Raw genomic sequence first — 15,737 nt, 5'->3', positions numbered from 1 at the left:
GTCAACAGGGTCCAAGTCAAGTTTCATGTCCTTAGGAGGGTTTCTTACTTTTCTATCTGTATTATTATCTCTGTCTTTTTCTCCTGAATTGCTAAAGGTTAGCATTTAATATTTGTCTCTATTATATGGATGGAAGCAATCAGTTCCAGATGAATGCTGCCCCACAGAAATTTAATGCAAGCCAAATATGCTATTTAATTTTACTAGTAGTCACCATAAAAAAGATTAGTTGAAAATAATTTAAATAATGTTTTTATTTAGCTCAAAATATCTTTAAAAATTATCATTCAACTGTGAGCAATATAAAAAACATTAATGGGACGTTTTATATTCATTGTTGGTATGTAGTCTTCAAAATACAGTATGTATTTTATACTTACAGAACATCACATAATGTGTTCTAGATAGTACTCTTTTGAATTATTTATAATTTTCTCTAGGTAACTTTATTTGTATAAGAATTTGTATGATGAGATTTGTCATATTCTAATGTTTAAATGAACGTTCCTGGTAAGTTGGTGTAATCAGAGTTTAAATATTGCTTCTCCTGTTTTTTGCTAAATGGCAGCTCAGGAGTTACAAGCTCTTTAGGATATAATGGAATACATTATGTCAGACTCATTAGTTTTATTTTTACAACCACATTATGACATTTTTGTTTCTCTTTATCCCCTAACTACCTGGCATGATGTTGAGAACATTTTGAGTGTTCAAAATCCTTGATTCCCTCCTTCCCCCTCTCTTTTTCTCACTTTCTCATTATTTTCCCTCTGTTCAAAAAAACTTCAAATTGCTTAAACAGCATAAGATAAAATGATGTTAATCCTATTAGTAATTATGTAATCAGAATGTTTTAGAATCTTCATTTAGAACTTTAGTTTCATAAATAATATGATATTTAGCAAGGTACTTTCAGCTGACATGCTCAGTGGTCATTTCTTCTGTAGGAAAAACAGTACTGGTTGCTTCAACTTTTCCTATGAAATGTTTGTATACGTTCCAAACTAAGGAAGTTTCCTTTGCGATTGACTAAAAAGCAAGCAAACAAAAAAAACCCTCATCTAAAATTATGTCCCTATATGCTTATGGTGATTGTAATATTTTAACTTCAATGAAAATACTTTTTAATCAATTTCAGGGTTCTTATTGAGCCACAATCTTTGTTACATTCTTTGAGAACAATATGAATGCCATTAAACATGTCTAAGTAGAGAGAAGACATTTATTTCCATTGGGTTTTTGAGCCAAATGAGACTTTGTGATTCTATTTTAGCTTTTAACTACATTTTGACTTAAATGTACTTTTAAGTTTAGCTTTAAAATATCTCCTCACTAAGTAACCACAATGTTTCGATTTTTAAAGTAATCATTTAGAGTAGTCAGATACAAGATGTTATTCCAAATTGCCCAGGTTCCATTTTCAAGACCTTCAACAGAGCATTTTCAGAAGTAAAGTAAAGTTACAAAATGTATATAATTTCAATAAGTTATCCAATGAAGAGTCATGGGTACAAACTGTTGAAAGCTAAAAAAGAGAGAAGTTGATGTAATCAGTGAAGTAATCGGGGGTGTGGGCTGGAGGAAAGAAGGAAATGCTAATTTATACCCAATAGTTTGGATGATTTCTGTTAAGATAAAATATCAACTTCCTAATATTCCTATTCCTGGCAAATTGTCCCTTCCAATTACTTTATTTTGAAGGACAGTGGAAGGGGAAGGAAAATTTTTTTTGTTGTACAAAAATAAAATGAATCGTCATCTTTCTAGACATATATTATCTCAAGAGCAAACCTGACTGATTCCCTCCCACAGACTATGCAGAGTAAGAATGTGACTAATATCACAGGGAAACAATTATCTCCTGTGGACACTTCTTGGGTGAAGATAGGATCTCTCTTCTAGTGTCTCAAGATGACATTATTAGTGTTCACTATGTACCACCAGAAAATGCAATGGAAAAATTAGCTGCAGGAAAATACATGGTAATTAATGAAGATTGATCTGGAATGAGCACTGAGCCCAGGTTAAGCTCAGAGAGGAAGCAAACAGAACAGTCATGACACCTGGTACATGTATAGCACTTAGGTGCTAGATGATGTTCTCAGTTACTTATATCATTTACTTCAACCTACCTGCTGGATAGATAGGACTGATTTTGTCATACACCCACGCTCAGAGATATTGTAGATTTGCTTCCAGACCTCCTCAATAAAACAAATGTCACAATAAAGTGAGTCACAGGATATGTTTTGTTTTCAGTGTATATAAGCATTATGTTTACACTATACAGCAGTCTATTAAGTGTGAAATAGCATTATGTCTAAAAAAAAGTACATACCTTAATTAGAAAATATTTTATTGCTAGAAAATACTAACCACCATCTGAGTATTTAGTGCATTGTAGTAGTGAAATCAAAGATCACTAACCACAGATTTCCATAGCAAATAAAATAATGAAAAAATTGGAAACACCGTGACAATGATCAAAACCTGACCTAGAGATATGAAGTGAGCAAATGCTGTTGGAAAAATGATGCTGACAGACTTGATGACCCTGGGTCACCACAACCTTTAATTTGTAAAAAAAAAAAAAAAAAAAAATGCAATACCCATGAAGAGCAATACAGCAAAGCACAATAAAATGAAGTATGCCTACTTTTACAAATGAGGAAATGGATGCACAGAGATGTTATGTGACTTTCTAAAAACTACACATATGGTAAACTGCAAATTTGAGGTTTGAATCCAGAAGGTCTGGTGGCAGAATTTGAACTTTTAGCCTTCTGTGATGTGCTGAGTTACAGGTAAATTTTTACTAATTACGGTTTTAAAAGTGAAGTCAATATTGTGTGTTTAATTCAAAGCCATCTCTATTTCTAGTTATTATATGTATAATGAAGAATAAAATGAGTGGAAATGAAGCTGGCTTTTTGTGGAGACTCAACATAGGTGTCAGTTATTAAGAATAGTATTTCTCAAGTTTCCTTAGCGGTAAGATTACCTCAGACTCTTGTTAAAATTGCATGTTTTGGAGTCCTGACTTCAGAAATTCTGATTTAAAAAGTCTAGTTTACAGTCCTGTAATTGGTATTTTTTCATAAACAATGCAAGGTGTTCTGGTATGGTTTAGAAAACTGTGTTATTAGATATATTTCCTGGCATCAAGACTGCTTAGCTGGCCCACATATTGCCCTCAAAAACAGCATACAACTTATTAGAACACTTTTCACACTCTGGGGTCATTGTGCATTTAATTCTCTTTCTCTTATCATGGACTTTGAGATCTTCAAGGGCAAGGGTTACATTACACCGCTGATGTATCTCTGATACACTGACCTTCCCCCAGATAGGTGCTTAACTGTGGAATGGATAGGAATAAGGAGTAAATAAATGATTATGAGGCAATCTTAGGCTATGCAAAGTGATGAATCATTTTCAGATGACTGGGTTTAGAATACTTCATTGTCTCACTTGGTTGAATATGTGTAGATACAAAGATACATATTTTTTGTTTGTTTGTTTCAGTGATCTATTCTGCATAACAAACTATGCCAAGCTTATTGATTTATGCTTGTTTTTACTTCTCTGTTTGTTGGTATTGCCCAGTTTTAACCTTTCCTTTGAAATTCAATTTCATTTTATAGAATTTTTCAGAACTTGCTCATGGACTAATCTATGGTACTCACTGAAAATGGATACATTTCTCTGGCAGTTCCTTTGAATGAGTCCAGGTTCTAGAATGCGGCATTTGCATCACTTTGTTCTTGGATGGGAGACAGAGCCTTGGGCTTTTGCATTAATGTCTTCTGCCCTAGAAAGGACCTTGATCAATGATCAACTCACATCATTCATTTTAACAAGTATTTATGTTAGCATGATATTAAATACCAGAGAACAATTTAGTATGCAGAGGGATTCTCAAATTTTTACATTTTCCCACACATAATTCCACTTTATTCTTGAAGTAACCATTTGAGCTACACAGAACACTTGATATGATTCTTATTTTTTTAAAAAACTACTGAGTCTCATAAGCAGAGTGATTGCCCAAGGTTAAACACCTGTCTAGTGACTCAGCAGGGACTGGAACCCATTTCATAAAATTGGAGAGAGAGTACAATCCAGCTTCTCTCTCAAAGAACTCATTCAATTAAATCAACAAACATTTACTGAGCCAATCTCCAGCGATGGCTAGTGAGCTAGGAACTGAGAACTCAAAGATGAATAAGAAATTCTACTTGCCTCGAGTAGCTGAGATTATGACAGGAAATAGACTTGTAAGCAAGTGCACTAAGATCAACATAGCAAGTGATATTATAAAGGTATGAACTAAGTGCAGGTTGCAGAGGAAGGAGTGAAACTCACTGAGGGTCAGCAGAAAAAGCTTTTGTTTTCTTCTTAAGCTCAGTTATGAGCATGAGGAAGATAATTTAGATTTGGGTACCAGCAAGGTGGCAGTTAGGGGATATGAGAGCCGAAATGCTTCCAGAAAAAAGGAACAGCTTGGCAGAAGCATAGCATGATAAAAGACACAGCTTGTTTAGGGCAAGTGCTGGCTTGTAAAGTGGTGCCCTTGCACAGAGGGCAAGGAGAGGCTGAAGAAAGGGAAAAGTCAGATTACTAGGTGGCAAAATTAACAAGCGAAGGGGCTTACATGTGAGGCTTGTCTTGGGTGGCCATGAGATGTGTGGATCTCTGCTTTTGTCCACTAGAATCTTAAAATTTGTATGCAAGTCTTATCTAGATCATATACCTCTGAGATGGTGTCAACAACACATTGCTCCCTCACGGTTGCATCATTTAAAATGGCTCTCACAGTGGAACAGAATGTACATCTCCCCAAAAGAGGAGGAGGCAAGGGGCCTCCAATTGTCTAGATCCAGCTGTTAGGTCAACTACTGATCATGTCCTCTTGATGACCTCCTCCAAAGTCAAGTGAAATTTGCAGTGCCCTGCACCAGGATTAGACAGGATAGGAGTATGTCAGGAAGGGTAAAGGTCTTGGTGTTTCTTTTCACCAACATGAATTTTATTTGTTTATTTAAAGAGATTCACTGATAATCTGAGAATAAAAGAATGGCCAAGAGAGAGGGGACTGTTATGGGAATTTTTGATCTCTGTTATTCTTCACAATTTGTTTGAATCTTATTTGTGGATATATGTCTCAGCACAGCAAATCTTACGAAGGAAGTTTAGCTACCATGATTGATAACTCAGCTTGCCTTTTGGAACTGTTACCATCCCAAATAATTTAAGAAAATATGCTTTTGAATCACATGTAGCACTCCTTTTTTTAAAATTTAAAATATATTTTTGTGTCACTTATAGATCAATATTCTGGAAACTTAATCCTCTCTGGATAAGTAACTGAAGAGGAGGGTACAGGAAGGTGTGAACAGCCTCGAGTGACAGATTAAAATATCTGGACTTACTCAGGCACTGGGAAAACAAGATAGCTTCTATGCAGGGCACTGTGAGGATTAGGTTTTACTTTTAAGAAGCTGTTTCTGGAGGGGATTTCACCTTCCTAGGTACATGAATTAGAACAGAGAGAGTCACTGAAATTGGAGAGACCAGAAAGAGGACTGTTGGGAAAGCATGAGCGACCAGGGCCTGCCTTGGTGATATTGCAATATCATGGTAAGAACACCTGTATCCAGAAACACTATGAGCTACAACCAGCTTCATTTATAGATCGATTTATTATCAGAAGTAAAAGAGGAGCAGGGATTTAAGGGAAAGACCAAGGTTTTCTAACTATGAAGACTGATTTTCCTGTATTCAACATTGAGAAATAAAAGAAAAAATAAATTAATGGAGAGGGAGGATAATGCTTTCTCTTGTGGCAATGTTAAATTTGAGGGGCCCCTTTCCAGTGGTCATGTATGGATGTGAGAGTTGGACTGTGAAGAAAGCTGAGCTCCGAAAAATTGATGCTTTTGAACTGTGGTGTTGGAGAAGACTCTGGAGAGTCCCTTGGACTGCAAGGAGATCTACCAGTCCATCCTAAAGGAGATCAGTCCTGGGTGTTCATTGGAAGGGCTGATGGTGAAGCTGAAACTCCAGTACTTTGGCCACCTCATCAGAAGAGTTGACTCACTGGAAAAGACCCTGATGCTGGGAGGGATTGGGGGCAGGAGGAGAAGGGGGTGACAGAGGATGAGATGGCTGGATGGCATCACCGACTCGATGGGCATGAGTCTGGGTAAACTCCGGGAGTTGGTGATGGACAGGGAGGCCTGGTGTGATGCGATTCTTGGGGTCGCAAAGAGTCGACACGACTGAGCGACTGAACTGAACCGAAAGCGTCTGCTTGCAATGCGGGAGACCCGGGTTTGATCCCTGGGTTGGGAAGAGCTCCTGGAGAAGGAAATGGCAACCCACTCCAGTACTCTTGCCTGGAGAATCCCACGGACGGAGGAGCCTGGTGGGCTATAGTCCATGGGGTCGCAAAGAGTCGGACATGACTGAGCGACTTCACTTTCACTTTAGATATCAAAATGAATGTATCCAGGATGTAGTTCCTGACTCCAAGTTCAATTTCTGTTGACATTTTGTTTTAATTTTTATTTTTTATTGGTGTATAGTTGATTCACAACGTTGTATTGATTGCATGCATACAGAAAAGTGATTTAGTTATACATGTTTGTATATTCTTTTTCATGTTCTTCCTTTTTGCATATAGGTTATTGGAGAGTATTGAGTATGGTTCTTTGTGCTTTTAGAGTAGGTCCTTGTTGATTATCTACTTTACATATAGTAGTGTGCATGTTTTAAAATTAAGTCATTTCTGTGAATTGCCCACTAGAGGTTAACAACATGTTCCAAAATAGAATGCTTGAATTGGGAAATGCTTGAATTTGATGATCTGAAACTAATATGTTAAATATCTTTCAATAAAAAAATAACAATTGAAAAAAGACTATCATTTATTTATAAGCTTAGACCAATGAAGACTCTATGTCTTTTCTTTAAATACCTCGCAAATCTGAGTAGTGCCACCATAGACTTGCATTTCATGTTTTTTTATTTTACAGAAAATTTAGTAATTTTCTCTCCAGAGCTTATTTATTTATTGTTCTTGCTTATTTCTGAGATTTGATATTAGCTCACATTCTAATCTACCGGCTGTGGGACAAGGTACAAATCTTTAATTTTGACAGTGATTATCCCCAAGACCATGACCATGATCTCTGATGGTGTAGCTCATTTTAATGATACAAAATACATGATTGCAGGATGTGATTATTTGGATAATCATTTCCAAGCTTTAACAAGGTCATGTAATTTCCTAGTGCCTCATAATATCTGTAGCCATTCCCCATGAGACAGCTAAGAAAATATTCAGATATTCTTGCATCAGTGCATAAAACAAGTGCCTGGAGGACCAGAAAGTAATTTCCTTTCCTATGGTACATTGTTGTTTTATTTCCTGGTTGTTCTAATCTTAGAATTTTGAGATATTGTTAATTCTGAGGGCAGAGGTTCTGGATTTGGCAAGGTGGCTTTCAATTCCAAATATGTCATAGCTAAGGCTTCAGAAAAACTGGGAAAACACACTCACCTCGGCCTCAGGATATTTTGGGGCTAGACTTGGAAATATCTTTACCTATCACTTATTTCTGCAATTTTCAACCTATTTAATCAGCTAATTAAAACCATTCTAGGGAACATTTGCCAACGTAAAGTGTACAAAACCAAATTAGCTGAGAAAGATTAAATTTTTATTCCAATATGCCCTTCATTTACTAAATATGAGAAATTCAATGTTTATTAAATTTCTCTGCTCTTCAATATCTTTTAATCTTAAAATGATGATGATAATCCCTCCTTTGCCTACATCATAGATAAGTTAGCTTATATAAAACCATAATTTATAAAATATTATATTTTATGCCCACACACTTAATAGTTTTGCTGCATCAAAAGAGAAGCACTAGGGACTTCCCTAGTGGTCCAGTGGTTTGGGTTTCTAAGGCAGGCTCCATCCCTGGCTGGGGAACTAAGATCCCACATGTCACATGGCCAAAAAATTAAAATTAAAAAAAGAGAATCACTCATGATAGTACATGGTAAAGTGATAACTAGGTGGTTTAAACAATATGTGTTCTGGAAGAGACAAAAGATTCTAAGTATTTTATACAAAAGTCAATTTCTACTCACTCCAAAATTACCAAATGACTAGGACAAATCATATGAGGACATATCATTCTATTAGGTTATGTCAGTGAGTAGTTCAACACTAGACATTGTCAAAGACTATGGATAACAAATGTGTTTCCTGTTAAAAATTTGGGAGTGGCTTCTTTGATGGCTGGGCTCTTAAGACTGGACCGCTTAAGGAATTAAAGCGTCCTAATTCCTTAACAGAGAGGGATTTTGTGCTAAATTAGAGTTTGTGTAAGTGGCTATATTTTGTGAACCTTGTCACTTTCATATTTAGAGCCTTATTCTCCAATCCTTAAATATGGGCTGTTTTGAGATGTGATTCAGTGAGCAGAATGTGGTGAAAGCAATTTTGTTCTGAGTTCTGAACCTAGATATCAGGAGGCTTTCTATGATTCTGCTTTTGCTTCTAGAATTTTCACCACTACCTTAATTTGAAAAAATTCATACTATCCCTCTGCAGAATGAGGGTATGTACCTGCAAAGACTAGCTCTCCCAACTGAGCCAGCTTAGAACATTCAGCCCTGAGCCAGTGTTGGGGCTGACTATAAAATGTGTGAGTAAGAAAGAGCTGAGCAGGTGAACCCAGCCCAGACCAGGAGAATTTCCCAGCTCACATGCACAATCGTGAACTAGTAAATGCTTCAGGCTACTGAGTTTTGTGGTGGCTTGTTACATAGCAATAAATCCGTAATTGTTTTAATTAGTGAGGTCTGCCAAGGATGGGAGATAAGATTGATGTACATTTTCTAGCACTGTCATAGTTATTTTCATTCCTTTGATTCTTTCCCCTGGCTTTTCCTCTTTCCCAAGTTCACAATTCTGGTCCAATAATGCTGAAAGTCACAGCATTTCTTTGGACAGTTAGTAGGAGTGGGAGTTGAATGATCAGGCCTTCTGTTAGTACAGTTTGTTTTCTGAGCCTTATAGTTTGAAACTGTGACAGTCTGTCAGCCTATCAGTGCCTGTTCCTATATGTTTTTTCTCTCTGTATAATGTGACATGTATAATGTCATGTCATGTATAATGACATGTAATGTATAATGTATAATGAAGGATTAGAAAATCCTTCATGATGAGGTCCATTGGAACCACATCAACTTGTGGACTGACAAATTTAATACACTATATTCCAAATGATTCCTACCTCTGGTATATTCTGAATATAAATCCCAGTGCCCTGCTGGGGAAATAGAAAAGTGTGTGAAAGTGTTAGTCGCTCAGTTGTGTCTGACTCTTTGCGACCCCATTGACTGTAGCCCACCTGACTCCTCTGTCCGTGGGATTCTCCAGGCAAGAATACCGGAGTGGGTTGCAATTTAGTCTTAATAAATGATCACTCAACAAAACAGGACTGTGGGTGGAGTGCATCAAGAAATGGTGCGTATAACTTCCTTTGCTGGTTCTTTATTTAAATATTTTCAAGCCTGTCCTAGGTGCTTGGCAAATAAATACCGAAGTTACCACTGAAAGAAGGAACAGAGAAAGATGAGCAATTCTAGTTGAAGAGAAATTGTACCCTAGAGGCAGAATTGTGTATCTTACTGTGTTTCTGAGTGTTTCTGATTTTTCTGTGTGTGGTTTCTCCCCTTGGCTATGGCCCTACTCATGCCAAGGAAGACATAGTGACAATAATGGCGCTATTCCTAGATCTTGACTCTAAAATTATGATGAAGGATGAAAGTATTTGCCTTAAGTCTAGATTTAGAGCCGATAGAAAATAACCTCTTTCCTTTCTGAAACAGACTGAATGATTGGAGTAAATTTTTTAAAAAAATCACTTTCTACATGATATTTTGTAGATTAATGAATGTATTGAACCATTCTAATGATAGATAGGGAAATTATTTCCACTGTAACTTAAAGAACTGAAACTGTTCTATCTTAAATTAAAAAGGTCTAAAATTTGTCAAGCTTATCAAAAGTGCATGAGCAATGAAGTTTAAGTTTATAACCCATAATGGAGCACATTAATTTCTTAACATCGATAATTTTTCTGCTTCATTACTATTGATGTGATCCTTGTGGGAAACAGTAAATTTTGATAAAAAAATAAATATGGGTCAGAATAATAGCTTTTTAAGGGAATGTTAAGCTTTCTCCACTGGATTAACATGTTGCAAATTAATTTTATTTCTCTGGCATTGCCCTTTTTCAGCCTCTGTTTTCCAAACTAGAAACATGATCCACTTTGTTCAGTAATGAAATCCAGATTTGAACTAAATCCAGTGAAAATTTTAGTCAAGCCTGCAAAAATGGTGAACAAATGATTTAATAAAGTCAAGCAGGCAGTTAGGAAAAGGTGATATCAAGCTAGGGAAGAATCTCCTCAAATTATGTAAGGGAAACTAGCTTCTGTGGTTACCTGGAATCTAGGAAATTTACATGATGAACTTGTGAGCCTTGGAAAGATGCTTTTCATCCAGAATGTTACAAATACCAGTTGGTTTTGTTTTACTCCATATGAAAAGCTAGGAGGAAAGAGAAAGGAACCTAAAGAAGGAACTGTTTTGTTTTAAGCAACATTTTGGAGCTATACAGAGAATAGGGCTTACCTGGTTAGTAATGTATTTCTTTGCTTTAGATGTTCCAGACATTAAACAATTTTTCAAGTGAAATGAGTCTGGATCAAAGTGCACATCAAGGATATAGCTATAACACATTTCATCAAAACCTTTGAAAGGTTTAAGTTGCTCCCCCGGTAGCTCCTCTCAAATGAAAGGGCTTGTATGTTTCTAAGAGAAACTTACTTCACATTACTCCACAGCAGGCTGGCACAACCTATGTAGAGTCCTGTCTCTCAGATTTCCCAGTTATTTCTCTTAATACAATTTTTTTTTTTTTGCATGTCTCTGCTTTGCAGAAAAGCTTTATTTACATTAAGCAGAAAGAGATATTCTATTACCCAAGAACTGCAAATAAAAATCTAGAATTGTATATCAGTGATTCAAGTGGATCAGGCTTGGGTCACGTGACTAACTCTAAATCAATCACTGTGGCCAGGTGTACATGCCATTTTCATTGGTCATTCCTAAATGACGTTTCAATGCCTGATATTCAACTTTCTTTCTGGTTTATTTTTCAGACTGGCAGCTTGTGAACTGTGGTCTTCTCTACCATTTTGTCAGCCTCCAAATAACATAGACAGTCCTTCTACCTGGCTTCTCACTGTATTTCCTACCTCCCTTTTCTGGGCAAATGCACATCTCTTTACAAACACTCCATTAGTTTTGATGTTTGTCTGAGTGCTGTGGTGTGTTTAAAGGGATTCTCTAAGCTCTGCTGACATTGCCTGATTGCCTGCTATGTATGATTTCTGTTTTTCTCCTGGGTCATCATTCTTGGAGAGGCATTCACTTCATCAATATCCTTAAACACTGTTTGGATTTGTGGGTGTGCTTTCAAGCAGGAAGGGAGGCCTATGAGGTGAGTGGAATCTCACTGATATGTTTTGTCAAGGACCAGGCAAATTTCGTGATAAACAGAGGAGCAGGCTCAGGCAGGCAGGCTGCTCCTGTCATCTCAGGGCTAATAGCACAAAACAGGCAGGGTGATGGAGGAGACACTCAGGTGAGAAGGAGGGACAAGTTGTTGACTATATGTAGGTTAGAGTCTTAACATTTTATCTCTCTGGCAGAACATAAAGTCTTGAATATTTTAAACTGAGAGTAAGAAACTGCGGCCACCGCTCTAGCTAGAGTCTCAGGAAAAGACAGTATTGGCGTGTATTTCAGAGCTTCCCAGCTGTTCATTATGAAAATTCTCAGGTGTCCTTGACTGGTATAGGCATTTCTGTCCAGACTCATAAGAATGGCAAAATTCATCTCGAAGATGCTCTTGTAGATGTACTTGGCTAGTGCACTCATCTGAGAGCATGCTAAGTAATGTCCGAGTCTTTGCGACCCCCATGGACTGTAGCTTGCCAGGTTCTTCTGTCTATGGGATTCTCCAGGGAAGAATACTGGAGTGGGTTGCTGTTGAGACTGGCTCGACAAGCAGAGTTTCTGAAAGTGTGATACGGCGAGAAAATGAGAAACAAGACACAAGAATTCAGTGAAAAGTGAGGATCGTGGGACCAACACCACTCCAAGGTGAAGGTGCCGGAACTGAATCCAAGCCAGCTTTATTATACCTTCAACCATGAAGGAAAGAATGTGTAGGGAGTTAAGCTATAACTCATGTGGCCTTCAGGGCCAAAGAACAAAGTGATCATTAATCGTTGAGTGACTAAGAAACAGTAATCAATAACAAATCAGTAACTCAGACTAATATTCTTATCTATAGATTTTCTACCAGATACGTAAAACATGTGACTCTGAGACGCCAGTTAAGAAACAGTCTGGAGTCGGTTTTCCGCCCCCAGGATCATATCTTGTTTTCAAGACTATGAACTGTTCCCTCTGGACTTGTTCCAAGAGTCTCACGCCTTGTAGCATCCAGTTTATCAATAATTATAAATTTCTTTTGCAGTCTTTGCCGGGGCCTACTTTTCTTTTATTCTTCCTGTCTCCTACAGGTTGCCATTTCCTCCTCCAGGGGGTCTCCCAACCCAGGGATGGAACTCTTATATCTCTTATGTCTCCTGCACTGGCAGGTGGAGTCTTTACTATTAGCACCACCTGGAAAGCCCTCTGAGACTATGGTGGTGAATTTAAATTCCTGGATAGCTCTAGGCTATACTCAGATCCTCAACAGTCACCTTTATAACCCATGTCACTTGATCACAGTGAGGATTGTAAAAGAAAGGGTATGTGATTCTGTACAATAGATGTTTCTTTTTTCTTTCAAACTTTCATTGCCAACTCCTTTCACTATCCTAAAAAGATCCTTGCCTGACTTACCTTTTCCATTGGTGATTAAAGTATTAGTTTTCTAATTTACCATTCCCTGATAGCTCAGTTGGTAAAGAATCCACCTGCGATGAATGGGAGATCTGGGTTCGATCCCTGGGTTGGGAAACTCCCCTGGAGAAGGGAAAGGCTACCCACTCCATTATTCTGGCCTGGAGAATTCCATGGACTGTATAGTCCATTAGGTCACAAATAGTTGGACTTGACTGAGCGACTTTCACTTTCACTTTCACTTTCACTCCTTTATAGCAGAGAATTGACTTGGGAAGGTCAATTTTAAAATTGTACATTGTGAGATATGTTGTCATGGATATAAGCATGCTATGAAATATTTGTTGTGCTTCATAAATAACCAAGAAAACCTATGTGCTCTACAGGCCTGTGGCAAATGTGTACAGCTGAGTGCTTCTCATTTGGAACCAGATAGAGAACATACTCAAATTCTTTTTGCCAATTCAATTATGGTCATTTTTCACCATATTTCTATCACTGCTTTTCTCTTATATCCTTATGATGCTTACTTTACTGAACTCATCTCTTAAAGAGTTTGTCACAGTGGGAATGTGGTGGGCCATTGTATAGGTTTCATTATATTATAGTTCAAAGAGTATTGAACTAAGAGCCTAGAGTTAGAGATGCTGCTAACCAGATTGTGACCCTCAACTTCCACACTCACAAAAAGATGACTGGCTTTACCTCTTTTTCCCCTAGAGATTTATAATATTTTTATTGAGATATAATTAATATAGCACATTGTGAAAGTTTAAAGTTTATAACATATTGAATTGGTACATTTATATATTGCAATATAATTACTATTATAGTAAAGCTGGGGCTTCCTATGTAGCTCAGTGGTAAAGAATCAGCCTGCCAAGCACGAGATGTGGGTTCAATCCTTGGGTTGGGAAAATTCCCTGGAGACAAACTGGCAACCCACTCCGATATCCTTGCCTGGGAAACCTGACAGACAGAGGAACCTGGCAGGCTTACAGTCCATAAAGTTGCAAAGAGTTGGATATAACTTAGTGACTAAATAAAGGGCAAACAGTATAGTGTTAGCTGACACTTCTTTTATTCCTAATATTGCTTGGTTCTGGAATTCTGTGCCTCTACAACTTTTTATGAATGATTTGATGGATTCCAGAGGGCTTTATATAAAGTCTTCATTATGTTATTAAAAGCATCTCTAAAAGTTTCTCAGTCTCTAAAATTTCTTTAAGAGCATAAGCCTTACTCTATGTGCAAAATTCAGTATCACCATCACCATTATCATAATTATCATCATCACCATTCTATCACCATCAACATTTACATTACCACTGACATTTCTTCAGTGTATTTTATGTTCTAAGCCTAATGCTTAAGACATTATGTGTATTTTCACACATGATCTTATAATAAGAGATACTAGTATTATTCTTATCTCACATATGAGAAAAATGAGGTTTAAAGGGAACTTCCCCAAGGATGTAAAAGAAGGAAATGATAGAACTCAGTTCTCAAAATCAGTTTGGTCTGACTTTGAAGTGTATGTCCTTCACTGCTACTTTATCACTCCTGTATGGACATAATTAATGAGATAAATTATTGATCTCTTTATGAGGCCCATTATCAAATTAAGCAGTAGAACAAGGACATGTTATTCCATTTTATGTATTGGTCCCCTATAACTGTATATGCTCATAGGATTCATTAAAACCCATTCTTAAATTTTACCTCTACCCAATGAAAACAAGAACCAGATTTGTCCACTATAAGGTTCCCAAAGTCAGGCTTCAAACTTCAAAATGCTTCCCGTTGGTCCTCCTTTAAGTCTCTTTTATTGAGAGACTTCTTTGCTCCATTTTTTAGTTTCTAGGTAAAACTTCATTTCTTCTTCTGTGTTCAACTATTCCCATGTATTTTCAGAATTGAATATTCCAGTGACTCATTACATTTTTAAAAGTAGTTTTTTCACAGTAATACTAAAATTTAAAGTGTAAAATATAGAGAGATTTCTGTGCTGTTGTCCAAGGAAAATTTGCCATTATTTTCTTCCTGCCAAATTTTCAACAATGGAAGCAGTTATTTTAGTATCTTAGTTTTATGTCTTTACCAAATAATGAGTTTTTGATTTATCCACATTACCACTCATAGAGAAAAGAAGGCAGAGTCTCAGTTACCCAGGAATCTCAAACTATATGGCCCCAACTCTTTTTTTCCCACTGTAATCTACCCTTTGAGTCAACTTTGAAGGATTTTTCAGAGGCCAGAAGTGGACAGAGGACTGTGGAGAAAATTTTCATATTTATGCTATCTGCATATGTTTATTTAATGTGATTCCAAACATTTCCCTGTGACCTTCAGGTGCAAGTTTAAAAATTAAAACCTTAACATTTCCACTCAGTTTGAAGAAGGAAATTTTGCATAGAAGAAGAGAAAGAGAGAGGAGAAATGGAAAGAAGGATTAATGAACAAGGGAGAGGCATGATAAGCAGAAATGTGTGGGTATTGAGCACAGTCTGTAAACCTCAGTGTCCACTGTATTATGAGGGGATCACAGTAAACATTAGATTCTGATTTAAAGGTTCTGATTTGGGGCTGATACTCTGTGTTTCTATCAGTTCCCTGGTGATGTTGATGCTGCTGTTTTGAGGATTCCACATAGAACAGAAGAGATAAGAGAACAGGTGTGTATGTAGGTGAGATGTGGTAAACATTAATAAGTTTGAGGAGAAAAT

Source organism: Dama dama, chromosome 15 (assembly GCF_033118175.1).
Source record: "Dama dama isolate Ldn47 chromosome 15, ASM3311817v1, whole genome shotgun sequence".
NCBI lineage: Eukaryota > Metazoa > Chordata > Mammalia > Artiodactyla > Cervidae > Dama > Dama dama.
Note: the sequence above shows the minus strand (reverse complement) of the source record.